General features: G+C 38.4%; 1 long non-coding RNA gene across 2 annotated transcripts in view; it reads right to left on the reverse strand.

Annotated features, from left to right (window-relative positions):
• Positions 1-16,188, reverse strand: part of LOC115067969 — a 107,460-nt gene that overhangs the window by 46,486 nt on the left and 44,786 nt on the right. For both annotated transcript variants that reach the window (XR_003847327.1, XR_003847328.1), the window contains exon 2: positions 9,819-9,969. This is a non-coding gene — a long non-coding RNA (uncharacterized LOC115067969). The remainder of the gene's footprint in view (positions 1-9,818; positions 9,970-16,188) is intronic.

The following is a 16,188-nucleotide window of genomic DNA, read 5'->3' on the forward strand; positions in this document are numbered from 1 at the left end:
ATCACTAAGTAAATACACTTGTATTTGAGTTTTTCTGGTTATCACTATATATGGACAAAGACCATTTACTTTTTAAGTCCAGGAACACTCTCTTTTTTAAGATTTGTACATTTCTTTGGTCAGAACAGGAGTAAAAATAGAAAGCACATGTTGAAAGTCTATTTATTTTCTGCTGTTTTAATTAAAGCCTTCAGCTCTCTACAGAATCAGTTTCTTACTAGCCCCTATTCCTTGGAATGTAAATTTTCACTGTTCACAGCTAAGTTTCCATTTTCAAAATATGGAAACAACACAGATATGGAAACATTACCTTTAAAGATTCTAAATAAAAACAGTCATCTCACTGAAGTATACAGACATGTTTGATCCTAAGATGGGGAAATGTAATAGGAGAAAGTCTTAAAAATAACTTATTACTTTCTAAAACCTAATTTAACATGTAAGCTATAAAAAAGGGGAAAATAAGATACATATTTCAATATCAATACTTAAAAGATGAAATCCAAGCTGCTGCCAATTACTAAAAGTTCTAAATTCAGTTTTACAAAACAATTAGCTTAATGGAAACTAGACGTCCTTGTGCCTTACTGTAAGAAGCACCTGCACATTCTGAAGAGCACAATAAATTTCAGCTGCACTGTAACCCAATTCTTTTAATCTCTGCAATAGTACTTTGCTCACTTTCATTTTGCTCACTCCAAAATTACGGTCAATATTTGGTCAACAATGTTAGTGGAGGCATCAAAAGTATTCTCAATTACTTCCTTTCATTCTATATCTTATGATTTTGTTGTTGCTGTTTTTATTTTTGCTATAATGCAATAAGCTAATCCATGCCTTTATCTTGGTTTTAGAAGGAATTATATGCCAACATCTAGGCAGTACCCTTTCCTAATTTAAAATAACTACAAGGTTGCTCACTACATTAGTAAATTTGTAATCAACTTAAAGATAATGTGTTAAAAGTACAATTAAACATGTCATAACAGAAGAAAGCCCTGGTAATTACAAACAGGGCCATGCTTGCTGAGTTTTTAAACAGTAGCACAAAACTATGAAAACTCGCCACCCAGTGATGCAAATGAAAACTGCAATTTGTTTTTGTGTAAAATGAGCACCCTGGAGGATTACTTCTTCATTACTGAATGAAGAACAGCTCTTACCTCTTATATGAATAGAAACTGGTTACAAGGGAAAGGATGTTTTTCTACTCAGCTCTCCCCCACATCCCTGTTATTCTCATTCAGCATACCCCACAATTTACAAAAGCTAAAAGCTTTGGAAATCTTAATAAGGAGAAAAGCTTTCATCTAAATGTGAGCTAACTGTATATGAACACTCTAGATATTACTATTATCATAAATAAAAGTGTCTTGCTCTGCCTGGACCCAAAGTTTCACGTCATCAACTCAACAATGTCATCTAATAATTAAATCTAATAATTAAACCTATTACTTTTTAGCAGGAATACTGGCCTAAGGGAAAAGGTATTCTCAAGTGAGAGATGTGGGGGAGTGGATTTATAGTGTTAACAATATACTTTACTGTGACTTTTTAAGAAATAAGTAATGAGTCAGGTGTGGTGGCCCACGCCTTTAGTGCTGGCACTCAGGAGACAGAGGCAGGCAGATCTCTGTGGGATTGAGGCCAGCCTGGTCTACGTAGGGACTGCCAGGTAGGTCAGCTAAGGCTACAGGTAGGGCCTATCTAAAATTCTAAATGTCCATATTGATAAGAAGTTGTGTCTAAGTCTTGACATAGATTGTTATCATTTAGAAGTCAACAGGTAAGCACATAAATCACTTTTTCCTGTAATATGTCTATTTTGCATAACTAAAAAATGTGTGGATATATATCTATATGTCTCCAAAATACATGTGTGTAAGTATGGCAACACGTTAATAATAAAATCACTAAAAATATTTCACATTTACCATTTAACAACATCTTTCAAAATACTTTCATAAGTCATGCTCTGAGACTAAATAGATATTATGACAACATATTGCTACAGAACATGACAAAAAAGGTAACTCAATAGAACAAAATTTAAGGCTTACCATTTTATTTTTTAAAGACAACTATATTCCTAATGATGATAGGACCCTTATCAGTAAATTCAGTTAAATCCTTGACTTTTGCACAATGGTTTACTAACTAAATATTGTATACTATGAACCTTCAATTTCAAAAAGATTAATATTCTACAGTATTTAAATATATTTCAGTTATTTAAATATTGGATCTGGCCGGAGAGATGCCTAAGCAGTTTAGAGCACAGGCTGCTCTTACAACGGACTCAGGTTTGGTTTCCAGAACCCACATGTCTGCTCATAACTGCCTATAGCTCCAGTTTTAGGGAATTTGATGGCCTCTTCTGATCACCCCAGGCACTAGACACACATGGTGCACATACATACATGTAAGCAAACACTCATGTACATAAAATAAAAAATAAATAAATTGTTTAAATATACATTAAATAGTAAAAAGAGTTTAAGGCAAGGGCCTGGAGAGATAGCTCAGCAGTTAAGAACACTGTTCTTGCAGTAAACCCGGGTTCAAATCCCAGTACCCACATGGCAGCTAATGACTGTCCGTAACTCCAGTGCCCAGGGATCTGACAGTCTCTTCTGTCCTCTGCGGGTATTACACAACACAGGTATACTTACGTACATGTAGGCAATACACACATACACATAAAATAAAAATAATAAATAAAATATTTTTAAGAGCCAAAGTTAATGAAGAGTAATACAATGCTAATCATTTCTTATTTAAAAAAGAAAAATAGCACTTATCATGTTTGAAGGGTAAAGTACACAGTTGAAGATTTTCATTTCTGCTTCTGTTTAGAAAGCTTAAACTTTCACTGTCTTAGAAATAACCTGAAGATATGGTGAAAACATTCAAAATTCTCCCTTCTAGCTCTTTGAACTATTCAGAATGTTATCGTTACCTACAGTCACCACAATGTGCAATAGTGCATCAGAATTTCTTACACCTCTTTATGTATCAATTAAACAAATTAAATTTAAAACTTTTAAATTCTGGCAATGCAGAATTTAAAAAATGCCAATGTGGCTTCCACAGGGCTAGACCTCTCTGCAGCCTACCCGTGTTGATGACCTTCCCCAAACTGTGCTGTGCTCAACCCCCTGCACCAGGACCACGTGTGGCCCCTTCCACTTTGCCAGGTTAGACCTCTCTGCCCTATGGTAGGGGCCTGGACCTCAGCAGACTGCCTAAGAATGCCTGGATCCATTTGGTGGTGAGCTTCTCCAAATCACACCATGCCCAACCCCATAATTGGGACCACATGAGGCCTCTCCCACTTCCCCAGGGCTAGACTTCTCTGCTGTACAGTAGGGGTAGGGGCTGAGACCTTAGCAGATTGCCTGAGAGTGCCTAAGTCAGGCCTACCCTTAGTGAACTTCCCAAATTGTGCTGTGAGTGACCACTAGTAGGGGTCCAGACTTTGGAAGGTAGGCTGAGTGTACCTTACTGGAGACTGACTTGGGCCTCTGCAGGAGCTCCTGAGAGGCAGATCTGAAGTCATCAGTTCCCTGCAATATAAAATCTGAGAGAAACTGAAACCTAGACCAACCAGCTTTGCATACCAAATGAGAAACTAACCAAAGCACACCAATAATACAAACAGAAGAAGACTTCAACTCAACAAAGGAAGGATTGAGTTTCATACCAGAATCACAAACAAGAAAAGAAATCCACATGCCAAAATCACAATGGAAAAATAATTATATGGACACCAAAACAGTATGTTCCACCAAACTCTACCAGTCCTACAAGGAGAACACATAGAGCTAACCCAGGACATAAAATTTAAAAGAACAATCATAAACATGATCAAGGAATTCAACAAATTTAAAGAACTCACAAACAAAGAACTAAAAGAGGATAGAGAGAAACTACTGACTGAATTCACAAAAGAGATAGAAATATTAAAGAAAACTCAGGCTGAAATGAAGAAGAAAAGTAAAAAACTCAATAAGCCAATTTGAAACAAGAGGAAAAAGTCTCACCAATAGAACAAACTAAATGCAAAACAGAATATCAACACTGGACGATAAAGTTGAGGAATTGGACCGCTCAAGCAAAGGTCATAAAAAAATTTAAAAACCACAGGAATGGAATATGCAAGAACTGTGGGACACCATGAAAAAACCAAATCTACGTATCATAAGCATAGAGGAAGGAGAAGAATTCCAGGTTAATGGTACTGACCAGATCTTAAACAGGATTGTAGAAGAGACTTTCCCGAAATTAAGGAAATTAAGGAAAGGCATCCCCATACAAATATAGGAAGCACATAGAACACAAAATAGACAGGACCAGAAAAGAAACTCCCCATGACATATCATAGTAAAAATACTAAATGTACAGAACAAAGAAAGAATACTGAAAGCAGCAAAGGAAAAACAAGTCACATATAAAGGAAAACCCATCAGAATTACAGCTGATTTTTCAGTGCAAACTATGAAAGCCAGAAAAGCACAGACCAAGATATTTCCAGTTCTACATGACAATACATGCCAGCCCAGAATACTTTACCCAGCAAAAATGTCTATTATAGTTGAGGGGGAAAAAAAATCTATGACATGAATAGCCTGAAAAATACATGTCGACAAAACCAGCCATTCAAAGAATACTTGGAGCAATACAAAGAATGGAGAAGGGACAACTATACCCCAGGGACTAAATGAAAGTATAATTGTGGAAACACAAAATTAGACAAAGAATGAAAACAGTAATCAAAATGATGGCAACCAATACACAGCATTCAATAATAACTTTAAATATCAATGAACTGAAGGCCACAGTCAAAAGACATGGGCTAATTGAATAGATTAAGAAACAAAATCCATCCTTGTACTGTCTGCAAGACACCCATCTCACCTTCAAAGATAGGCATTACTTTAAGGTGAAAGGATGGAAAAGAATATTCTAAGCTAATGGCACTAAGAAACAAGCAGGGGTTGCAATTCTAATATCTGACAAAATAGACTTCAAACTAAACCTAATCAGAAGAGATAAAGAGGGCCACTTCATTCTGATCAAAGGAACAATTAATCAAGAAGATATTACAATCATGAACATATATATATCAAACTCTGGTGCACCAAACTTCATAAAACAACACTACAGGACTTTAAGACACAGATTAACCCCAACTCAGTAGTAGTAGAGGACTTTAATACCCCATTGTCTCCATTAGACAGGTCAACCAGACAAAGAATAAACAGACATCTGAATTAAATGATACCATACATTAAATGAATCTAAAAGACATCTACTGAATATTCCACCCAAGCACCAAAGAATACACTTCCTATTCAGAACCCTATGGAACTTTCTTTAAACTTAACCACATACTGGCACAAAACAAACCTCAACGAATACAAAAATTGAAATAATTCCATGCATTCTATGAGACTACAACACAATAAAGCTTAAAATCAACACCAGAAGAAGCCCTAGTAACTCATGGAGATTAAACAACACACTCCTGAATGATGAGTGGATTAAAGGAGAAATTAAGAAAGAAATAAAAGTATTCCTAGAATTAAACGAAAAGGGCAAAACAATACAACAAAACCTCTGGGACACTTTAAAAGTAGTCCTTAAAGGTAAGTTTATAGCTCTAAGTGCCTACATTAAAAAATCAGAAAAAGCACAAATAAATGACCTAAAATTGCAACTCAAGGCTCTGGAAAGGAAAAAACAAATGAAACCCAAACCCAGAGATGGGAAGAAATAACAAAAATCAAAGCAGAAATTCATGAAATAGAAACAAAGAAAACAATACAAAGTATCAATGAATATATGAGCTGGTTCTTTGGAAAGATAAACAAGATAGACAGACCCATAGCCCAGTTAACCAAAAGAAAGAAAGCAAACCCAAGTCAATAAAATCAGAGGTGAAAGCGAAAACATCACAACAGACACCAAAAAGATCCAGAACATTTTAAGGGAATACTTTATAAACCTAAAATCTATTAAATTTGAAAACCTAAAAGAAATGGATGGATATCTAAAATCTTGGGAGCCATCAAAGTTAAACCAAGAAGAGATCAACAGTTTAAACAGATCCATAAAATAAGGAAATTCAAATAGTCAGACAAAACCTCCTGACTAAAAAAAGTCCAGACCCAGATGGATTTATGTACAGTAGAATTCTACTAGACATTTAAGGAAGATCTGCAACCAAAACTACTTAAATTATTCAAAAAGATAGAAGTAGAGGGAGAACTCCCAAATTCCTTCTATGAAGCCAGCATCACTCTAATACCAAAACCAGATAAAGACAAAACCAAAAAAGAAAACTATAGGCTCATATCCTTAATGAACATAGATGCAAAAATTCTCAACAAAATACTTGCAAACTGCATTCAGACCCACATCAAAAAGATTATCCACCATGATCAAGTCGGCTTTATTCCAGAAATCCAGGGATGGTTCAATATACATAAGTCAATAAACGTCATAAATCATATAAATGGACTCAAAGACAGCATTGGTGCAGTAGTGGCACTTTTATCTTGGGAGTAATCAATGGCTACCTAACTGGACTTAAAGCCCACTCAATGGGAGGAAACTTATGTCTAGTACTGTAAACCTAGCCAAATACACATAGCTGGAGAGATCACAGATCTTAGAGAAAACTCTAAGTCTGTCACATCCTTACAAATGTAATTTCTTAGTATGTGCAAAATGTGGATCCTTAAATTTATAGACAAGTATCCCAATCAGCACCCATCAAAGAAGGTTCTTTTTCAAGAGGCAGAGATAATTACAGAGTTCCACAACTGGGCACACACAGAAATTGTCTGTGAATTGCCCACTCTAAGTGGCACATCTAGGATGCAACTTCTACATCTCAGGCTCATGGAACATAGAACAAGGGATGAAGCAACACTAATATATCTTTGAACTCTCATCAATGAAGCTCCCTCATGCAACAAAGGGTCAGGAAGCAAAACGTCACAAATGGCTAAAACACAGAGAATAGGAGTCTACAGACTGTAGGTCTTTGGACAGGACTCCTATATTAAAATCCAACCACTCAGGGGTCAGGGACCATTGCGGAAGAGGGAGCAGAAAGACTGTAAGAGCCAGGGCAGAGGTGCATGACCATATGGAAATAGTCCTACAGGTGCCTGGAACCCTTCTCATATGAACCTACAGCAATGGTCTCAGCATTCATAAGATCCATACAAACTTAAGCAGACAAAAACTCAGCACAGGACTGTGGAAATAAACATCAGGCCCCATATTAGTCGAAGAATTATTGGCAGTGCATTGCTGCTGGGCGAGGAAGAGCTGATCTTCTTAAAGAGAGGGACTCTAGATAGGCTGACTAGATCCCAGTGGATGAACTTACACTGAGGGACATCTAGGGACACTAACTTTACATGATAGACCTTAACACAAATTAAAGAATGTATGAACTCCAGTGGGGGGAGAGGGGCTGACTGTGGGAAAGTGCCAAAGGGGAAGGGGGTATAAAGATGACTTTTTATGTGAAATACACAAAACTTCAATATTTTTTTAAAGCCAATGTGTGTAGTTTCATGACTAAAAAGGATAGGCTCTGAAGTCAGATTATTCAGGCTAATTGAAAATCAGCTTCAGAGAAGATGGAGTAACATGGAAAATTAAGTCCTCTGAACATGGTGATAGTACCACTTCACTTACAGGATACTGTAAATATTAGGCATTTATTGCCCCCACTAAACCCACTGGACATGTATTGATAACATGCTCAGTGATACCTGAGAAAGTTAAATAACTTCCTGAAGACAGAAACCCTAGTATGTAGGAGAGCTAGGAATCGACCCAAATGTTGAGAGTCAGCACTCATATCTGTTTCACAGCAGACCTGTGTGGTGCTCCTGAGGAAGATAATGTAACAGATGTGTGCTGGATAGCTTTGGTGTCAACTTGACACACCTAGGTTGGAGAATTGCCTCTATTGGACTGGCCTGTGGCCATGTCTGTGAGGCATCCTCTTGATTGTTGTGTGATGTGGGAGGGCCCAGGCCACTGTGAGTGGTGCCACCCCTGGGCAGGTGGGCCTGTGTTGCATAAGAAAGCAGGCTGAACAGGGGCCAAGGGAGCAAGCCAGTAAAGACAAATAAACCCTTTCCTTCCCAAGTTGGTAGTGGTCAGAGTGTTTTTTCACAGCAATGAAGAAACAAACCAGGACAAGATGAAAAGAGAAATAAGAAAGGAAATGAGAGCCCAGAGACAATGCTGACTGACAGTAAAACTTCAGGAGAGGTTACCAAGCCCACAGTATACTAGGTAGACAAGAGTTTTTTCCAAAGACCACAGTGAAGCAGGAAGCTTTTGTATCTGAGAGGGACAGGGTTAAACAGACAGAAATATCAGCAGAGCTTCTGATGGTCAAGGAGGCCTCAGCTGACATCTGTGGACCCTTGTATTATTTGATCATTTGAACAAGGCATAATATCAACTACACTACAAATTAAATTGTTTTTCTAGAATTATGATGGAAATGATTTCTCATCATGAATGTCAAACTGCCAAACATATGGTCCTGGGTACAATATCAATCCTGTTCAGTCCAAGATGGTCCTGGGAAAACTTGCTTTAAAACACAGCATGTCAGCCTTTGAGAAAATGTACGATTAGAGCTTAGATATATCAGGCAGAATAGCTGGTCCTGAGAGCATATTATAGTAATTAAGTCTTGAAAATTCCCTAATGAAATAGCAAATTGGGAAGTCTGTGAGACTTCTGAGGCTCAGTCAAAAATGCTTCTTAAACTCCAGTCTTCCTTGGAAAAGGAAAGAAAGTCCACAACAAATAAACGTATTTGCTGATAAACAAGGTAACTAACAAAATATCTGTTCAAAGCTACTTGGTAACAAAAATTGGAAGAAAGTGCATAAAAAGTAGAACTAAGGGTTATTTTACTCATGGTTAAATTTTGTCTCTGAAACAGTCCACGATGGCAAGCCACAAAGGTAGAGGTTAAGAGAATATATATATTAAAAAGAAAAAAAAAACAACTTTGAGGCCTAGCATTAGAAATTGTATGACCTAAAAGATATAAGTGTACCACATTCACATTCTTAAATGACTATATGAGGGTCTGGAGAGATAGCTCAGCGGTTAAGAACACTGGTTGTTCTTGCAGAAGACCTGGGTTAGAATCCCAGCACCCACATGGCAGCTAACAACTGTCTGTAACTCCAGTCCTAGAGGATCCGACAGCCTCTTCTGACCTCTGTGGGCATTGCATGACATGGGTGCACTTACCTACATGCAGGCAATACATGCATACACATAAAAAAATTTTTAAATGGCTATATTATTACAAAAGGAAGAATATTAATTTCTACTCAAGCACAAACAGAAATGAGCAAAGTTCTCTATGTATGTCTTAAATTTCACTGCCCTCTTCTGACCTCCTGGGTCATGGCATGACATGGGTTCTTTTACACACATGTAAGCAATACACTCATACACATAACATAAAATTAATATTTTTTAAAAGATGGAATTAGAATTTATCATGGATTCTTGATGTTTCCCACAGTTTAGAGGGATTAGTATTTTATCAGATGGGAAGCAGGTTATTTAAACTGGAAATGCACAACCAAACCAATATGTGGAAAGACTGGACAATACTCCAAGTGACCAGTGACTCAGCTTTTTAAATTATACACAAAACTTCATTCTGAAATTAGCAAAAAAATCATATAATTACCAATAATTTAAAAAACAATATACGTATCTGATTGTGATTTTTATTTCTTGAGAAGACTCACCTAAGAGGACAAATCCATCTGCTTCTGTCTCTGGAACAGAGGGCTTTTTCGATTCTGGAAGCTTTCGGAAGAAGTGAAACATCGCTGCTGCTGCTGCTGCTCCAGCAGCCGCTGCCACCGCTACCACCACCACCGCTGCCACCAGCAGGATCTGAAATACAAGCGCTAGATAATGCGAAACTCAGACCAAACTGAAGCTCCTACCCTACTTAGTAAAAAGCTATCAAAAAGGTATCACAGCGGGGCATTGTGGCGCATGACTTTAATCCCAGCACTTGGGAGGCAGAGGCAGATGGATCTTTTTGAGTTTAAGGCTAGCCTGGTCTACATAGTTCCAGGACAGCTGGGGCTACAGGGAGACCCTGATTCAAAAAGACAAAAAAAAAAGAAACAAAAAGGTATCACAATAATTACTTGCAGGAATTCTGTTGTCAGACTTAAAAAACATTAAAACTTCCCTAGATATTAAAAGACAAAGAAGTTTCTTCAAGATGGCAAAATGAGGGATGCCCCAGGCAGTCAACCAGCTGAACTCGGTGAGGGACCTTATCACACACAATGAATATTTTCCTGACCTTAGGTGCTTCTTTATTGGTCTTAAAAATCTGAACTCGGGACTTGGCAAGTAAGAAAGAAAATAACTGGAGAGCCAAGATGGCGGCAGCACAGCTGTATGGACTGGAAAGCTGGTGGCTCCAGTGGATCCTGGCATGGAGAGGAACAGGCACAACAGTCTGTGGAAGAACCTGAAACACGATTCCAGTAAAACGTCTCTCACTTGTTTCCCCTGGCCATAGAGGAAGATCTGAAAACAGCAGACACAAAAAAGCAAACTGGAGCCTTGACCATGAAAAAGAAAACACTCATCCATCTCTCCCCCTTAAGCAAAAGCAAAAACTGGTTTTCCACACATGTAGGGGTGGCCCATCTCTTTAATCCCAGCACTCCGGAGGCAGAGGCAAGTAGATTTTGTGAGACTGAGGCCAGCCTGGGCTATAAAGCAAGTTCCAGTCCAGTTGGGCTACAGGGAGACCCTGTCTCAAAAAGACCCCCCCGCCAAAAAAAGTTTTTTCTCCAATATTGATGTCCCTCTAGCAAGAAATTCAAGCCAGCAAGTAACTGTTGCTCCTGTTTGCTGCACAGAAGCCCAAATGCTCCTTTTTAAACACAAGTATAATCATGTGTACAGAGCAATGGAGAAAGGAAAACAGGAGGAACCAGCATATTGAAATTATGACCCCTCCCATGAGCTTAGAACTGTGGCCCCCTCCGGTGAGCCTGAAACTGTGGTTGTCTCCATGACCCTCCATGTTTCAGTCCCCTTCCATGAGCCAGAGTTGTGGTCCCCTCCTGTAAACCTACAGGGGTCACCTCCAAGGAGTAGATCCCCTCCTATGAACCTGAAGGGGTCACAACCCCTTCCCCAAATACCAGGTTGTATAACACAGTGGCTTTGCCTCTGTGTTGGGCTTATGCTAGGGATAGGGGAGGTCTCTGTCATTTGCAGATTCTAGTCTTTGGAGGGCTAATTCTCATGAATGAGCTTCCCAGCTCCCTTGATGGCCTGCTATGGTCTTGACTCTACATGTGGGCCTGAGCACCCAGGCATTGATGTTGGACGTTTCCCATTCCCAGGCACCAAAAGGTTTTCCATCATTTTTCTATTATTCTTCTACAGCCCCGGTGTACCTTTCACCTGTGCCCTACAGAAAATGTACATCACCTAACTGAACTTCTAGAGATAAAAATCACAGTCTAAGAAGTCAATGAAAAATAAAAAAGGAAGACAAAGGAAAAATTTAAGATTCATGGGTTTATAATCTAAATCCTCTGTGCCCTGAAGTTCACAATGCAACCTCTTCTAATTTCTGAAGATTCAAAAAATTATACAGTAAAACATTTCATGTAAGCAAAAGTCAACAGATAACACTTGAATCGAGAAGAATCTCACTAACAATTAGGGTGAAAGTTGAAGAATGCTAACAAGGACACCTTACATGCTACCTACAGTCCCTTCTAAGCAAAACAATGTAAGAAAGGCAAAGAAAAGAATTCCAGTGGCAGAAGCATTCTAAATTTTAGTTTTCATAAATTCTAACCCTAACAGATTTAATCTAAGTGAAAGGCCTCCTGAAGAATTATACTGGGATTTGTATAGGTTATCATGGCCTAAACTGTAGATGCAGTAATGGTATTAAGCCCAATGTAAGTGGATACTAAAGGAACCTAGTTATTAATAAAAGCATAGCTTGCAGATTTCACTTTTAAAAGGAATAAAAAGTGTAAAGGACAAAAGACTAGCCATGTGAGGAATATAATATTCTAGTACCAGAAGAGGAAAAGACTCCAAAATCCTCATATAACTGATAAAGCTAAAAGAAAAGTCTGAAAATGTGTTGGCACCCTCCCTAGAGAGCACAAGAAAACAGGGCCTCTATGAGAGTGCTTAAAATGAAATGAGATGAAAAATCAAAAGATGAAAAGAAAGACAGAAATAGTAATGCATTTCCCAGCAGTAAGCAGAGGCAAGAATCCCAAGCCAGCCAGTGTGACATGTGAGATGGACAGACCAATGGATGAAAGGAAGAAAATAACTCAAGAAAAAGAGAAATCTATGCAAGAAAGACATGAGAAAAGAATTCATTGATTTTCAAGCACGATGTTATAAAATAGACTTCAAATTCAAAGACATAAGATTGAATAGAACCATTTCACAATCCTGAATAGTTAAAAATAAAACTGGGAAGGCTTGTGGAACAACCACAGCTGATTAATACTCACCCTTAAGTAAGAATCAAATCACAGATGTAGCCACCACACCTGATTTCAAATCCCCATTGCAAAATAATATGTCACTCAGGAAATTTACTTGATATAAAAAAAGTTCAGGAAAAAGAGACTACAAGTGTAGGTCTCAAATTGATGTCTGATAAGCTAAGGTATCCTCAAATGGGGGGAGGCATGCTGAGGTGGAAAACATGAAACATACAGGAAATTTAAAAATTTATCTAGCAAAAAACTGGCTATTGGTAAATGAAGCTGTTCAAACTCAAAGAGATAAGAAGCCAATAAAACTTCTGAGACCTGTACTGCAAAAATAACTACCAGTCTGAATCAAGGAAGACCACAATTAGTAGAGATTTAAAATAACCACTGGATGCCAATTTTCTACAAACAAGAAGTGCCAGGGAAAACTGCTCAAACCCCATAATGGCCTATCCTCTAGAGCCACTTCAAATGTAGCCAAGGAAATTACCGAAAAGAAGAAAATCCAGGAGGATGTAGCCAGTGGGCACAGTGAACAAAGGATAGAGGAACCTACCCCAAGTAGAAAATGGACATACCTCAGAAACATTCTCCAACTTAGGATGAGGACCCCCATGCTGCCTCCAAAATGGAACTGTGGAACTGCTATGACTCTGCTGTGTCTCTCCCATTCCTGAATGTGTTTTATCCAATTATTATTCCTAGTTCCACTAGGGTGAGAGGGAACAGGAAAGACATATTTCTTGTCTTCTTGTTCATGAGGTTTTTAGACCAAGAAGTGTCACATCTTGACCTGATGAAGAGACTTCTGTATTCTGTACATGACCAAGAGATACTAAGTTCTGAGTCTAACATCATGACTGACTGGGGCAACTCGAGTAATGAGATATCAATGATTCTGCTGTGGGTGAGAGAGAAAGTGAACACAAAAGAGAATTGCAGAATAAATAATGCTGTTCACCAGCTGCATTTTATGGAGACAAAACGGGACAATTTCCTACTCTCTGAGGAGTTAGGAGTGATCAGATGGTTTGCTTTGTTCACCATAGCACATGTAATCGGTGTGTTGTAGTAAGAAGTTCTGTGGACACAGAGAAGGATAGGCCCTTTAAAAAGTGCTTCCTCTTAACATAAATAACAGCTTTTCAATAGAAGAATACAAATTTCCAAAACCTTTTACTGTGTACCACAAAATAGAAATGGAACAAATATGGATATCACAAAAGTGATTCTGATAAACCATCTTATGGCCCAAAAGTTTAGATAGGTTTTATACAAAAGCTGACCAAACTTAGATGTAGTGCAAAAAAAACAATCTCTTTGTGTGTGTGTGTGTGTGTGTGTGTGTGAGACAGGGTCTCCTTGTAGTCCCAGCTGTCCTGGAACTCACTATGTAGACCAGGCTGGCCTTGAACTCACAAAGATCCACCTGCCTCTGCCTCCCAAGTGCTGGGATTAAAGGCAACAATCTCTTTTTAATCTAAGTATCTTGCAAAGAATTATTATTTAGATAATTAAGTGAAACATTTACATTTTTCATGATCTAAAACACCGTATTTAAGTAATATCCAGTCTGTGCAGTTTCTTAGATGGCATGACACTGGCAAAGTATAACATTACAACCCATCATATCACAATATCAGAATATAATGAAAATTCCAAACATGATAGCAAAGGAGGGATAATTTAGTTTCCAAGAGTCAAGAAAATTTCAGGCACAAAAGAATCACATCAAGATAAAGCAAAGGGATCTGAAACCATATAAAAGAACTAAGGGCTAGTTGAGGCTAATTTCAGCATACTTCCCGGAAACAGCTCTGAAATTGTTACAGAGGTAGTCATTATTTCCTACTTATCACTCTACCAAACTGACCATCACCTTAACTCCTTTCTCAGCCATAGTCCACTTCTACATATTTCCCTACAGAAATATGGTTCTGATATTTGCAGCAATTCCTGGGATTCCCCCATATGGCCCATACTACTGCTGACAATAATTCATCCAATTAGGCACCTAAAATTTGTCTAACAAGGTATCAGTCTCTTAATACATAAAAAGACCATGTGCTAAGACACTAAAATTTGTAATTAAATTATCTTTTTCTAATTATATTTTCATGTCATTCAAAAACACACAGTAGCATAAAAATTTACCCTTAGAGGAGATTGGCAAATATCAATCTAAGATCTCCCCTCTATGAAAAGTCACCACCCTAATGCCCAAACTTAGTTAGTCTGGCCCTAAGACATAGTAGTAAAATAGAAGGGAGCAACTACAAACACCTCTAATATACGTTAGTTCCCACTATGCATATAGCACTATATGTGACAATGGTTTATAATATATTCTATTATAATTTACAAGACCTACACTAGGTACACACAAGTATTCTTATTATGTAAGTAGAAGACTTTAAAGTATGGTACATACTAGTCTAAGTTGGCATGGTCAGTACTCAGAGAAGTTGATTTTTTTTTAACCTGGAGACAGGTTCTTGGCATGATACCCAGGATAGGCTCACTCAAGTAATCATCCTGCCTCAGAACAAGAATAGGTAAGACTATAGGCAGCCACCATTATGCAAAGCCAAGTCCTACTGATATGGAAATTAACTGCTTTTTTATCAAAAAAACATCAAAGCCAGGTATGGCACTGCATGCCTACAATCCCAGCTCTTGGATGCTGGAAGAAGAATCATAGTAAGTTCAAGACCAGTCTGGTCCATATAGTGAGTTTCAGGCCAGCCAGGGCTACATAGTGAGACCCATCTCAGAAAACCCAAAACCAATAACAAATAAATAAATAATAAATTAATAAATTAAAGATCAATGAAGTTGGGTATGGTGGCACACACCTTCAATCCCAGCATTCAGGTGGCAGAGGCAAACAGATCTCTGTGAGCTCAAGGCCAGCATGCTCTACATACTGAGTTCCAGGCCAGCTGGGGTTCCAGCTAAACCCTGTCTCCAAAAAAATCCCAATCATAGGGCTGGGGAGATGGGTAAAAGCACTTGCTCCACAAGCCTGATGCTCTGAATTTGGATCCCTAGAATGCACAGGATTAAAAAGCAGGACACTGTGGCTGCCATTTGTAATTCCACTGCACCTACTCAAGATGGGAGGCAGAGACAGGACAATGGCCCCCAAGCTCAAAGCTCAAGGACCAGCTAGCCTGAAGTAAATAGCCTAAATGGCAGAAACAAGAGAGTTCTTGCCTTGTTCTTTCCACCATCTTATGCTGTGTCCCCATGTTCCCTGTCTGCTGAGGAGAACCATAAAAGGACATGGATTCCCAAGAAGCTAGGAGGAGCTGAGTCAAAGCAAATAAAAATATAAAGCTCTTGCTTCTTTCATCATCTAGCTTCAGTGCCCTAAGAGGAGAAGAAAAACCTCCACCATCATATATGGAATGTGGTTCCAAATATGTGACATCATATACAATGAAAAACACTAGAAGCACTGAGAACAAGGAGATCGATCTTGCCTCAATCAAAAAGGCAAGAACGAATTCCAAACATTGTCCCAACCTTCACTCATGCATCAAGATAGTGCACCCTGACACACACACACACACACACACACACACACACACACACACACACA

Source organism: Nannospalax galili, unplaced genomic scaffold, assembly GCF_000622305.1.
Source record: "Nannospalax galili isolate Female #2095 unplaced genomic scaffold, S.galili_v1.0 scaffold187, whole genome shotgun sequence".
Taxonomy (NCBI): Eukaryota; Metazoa; Chordata; class Mammalia; order Rodentia; family Spalacidae; genus Nannospalax; species Nannospalax galili.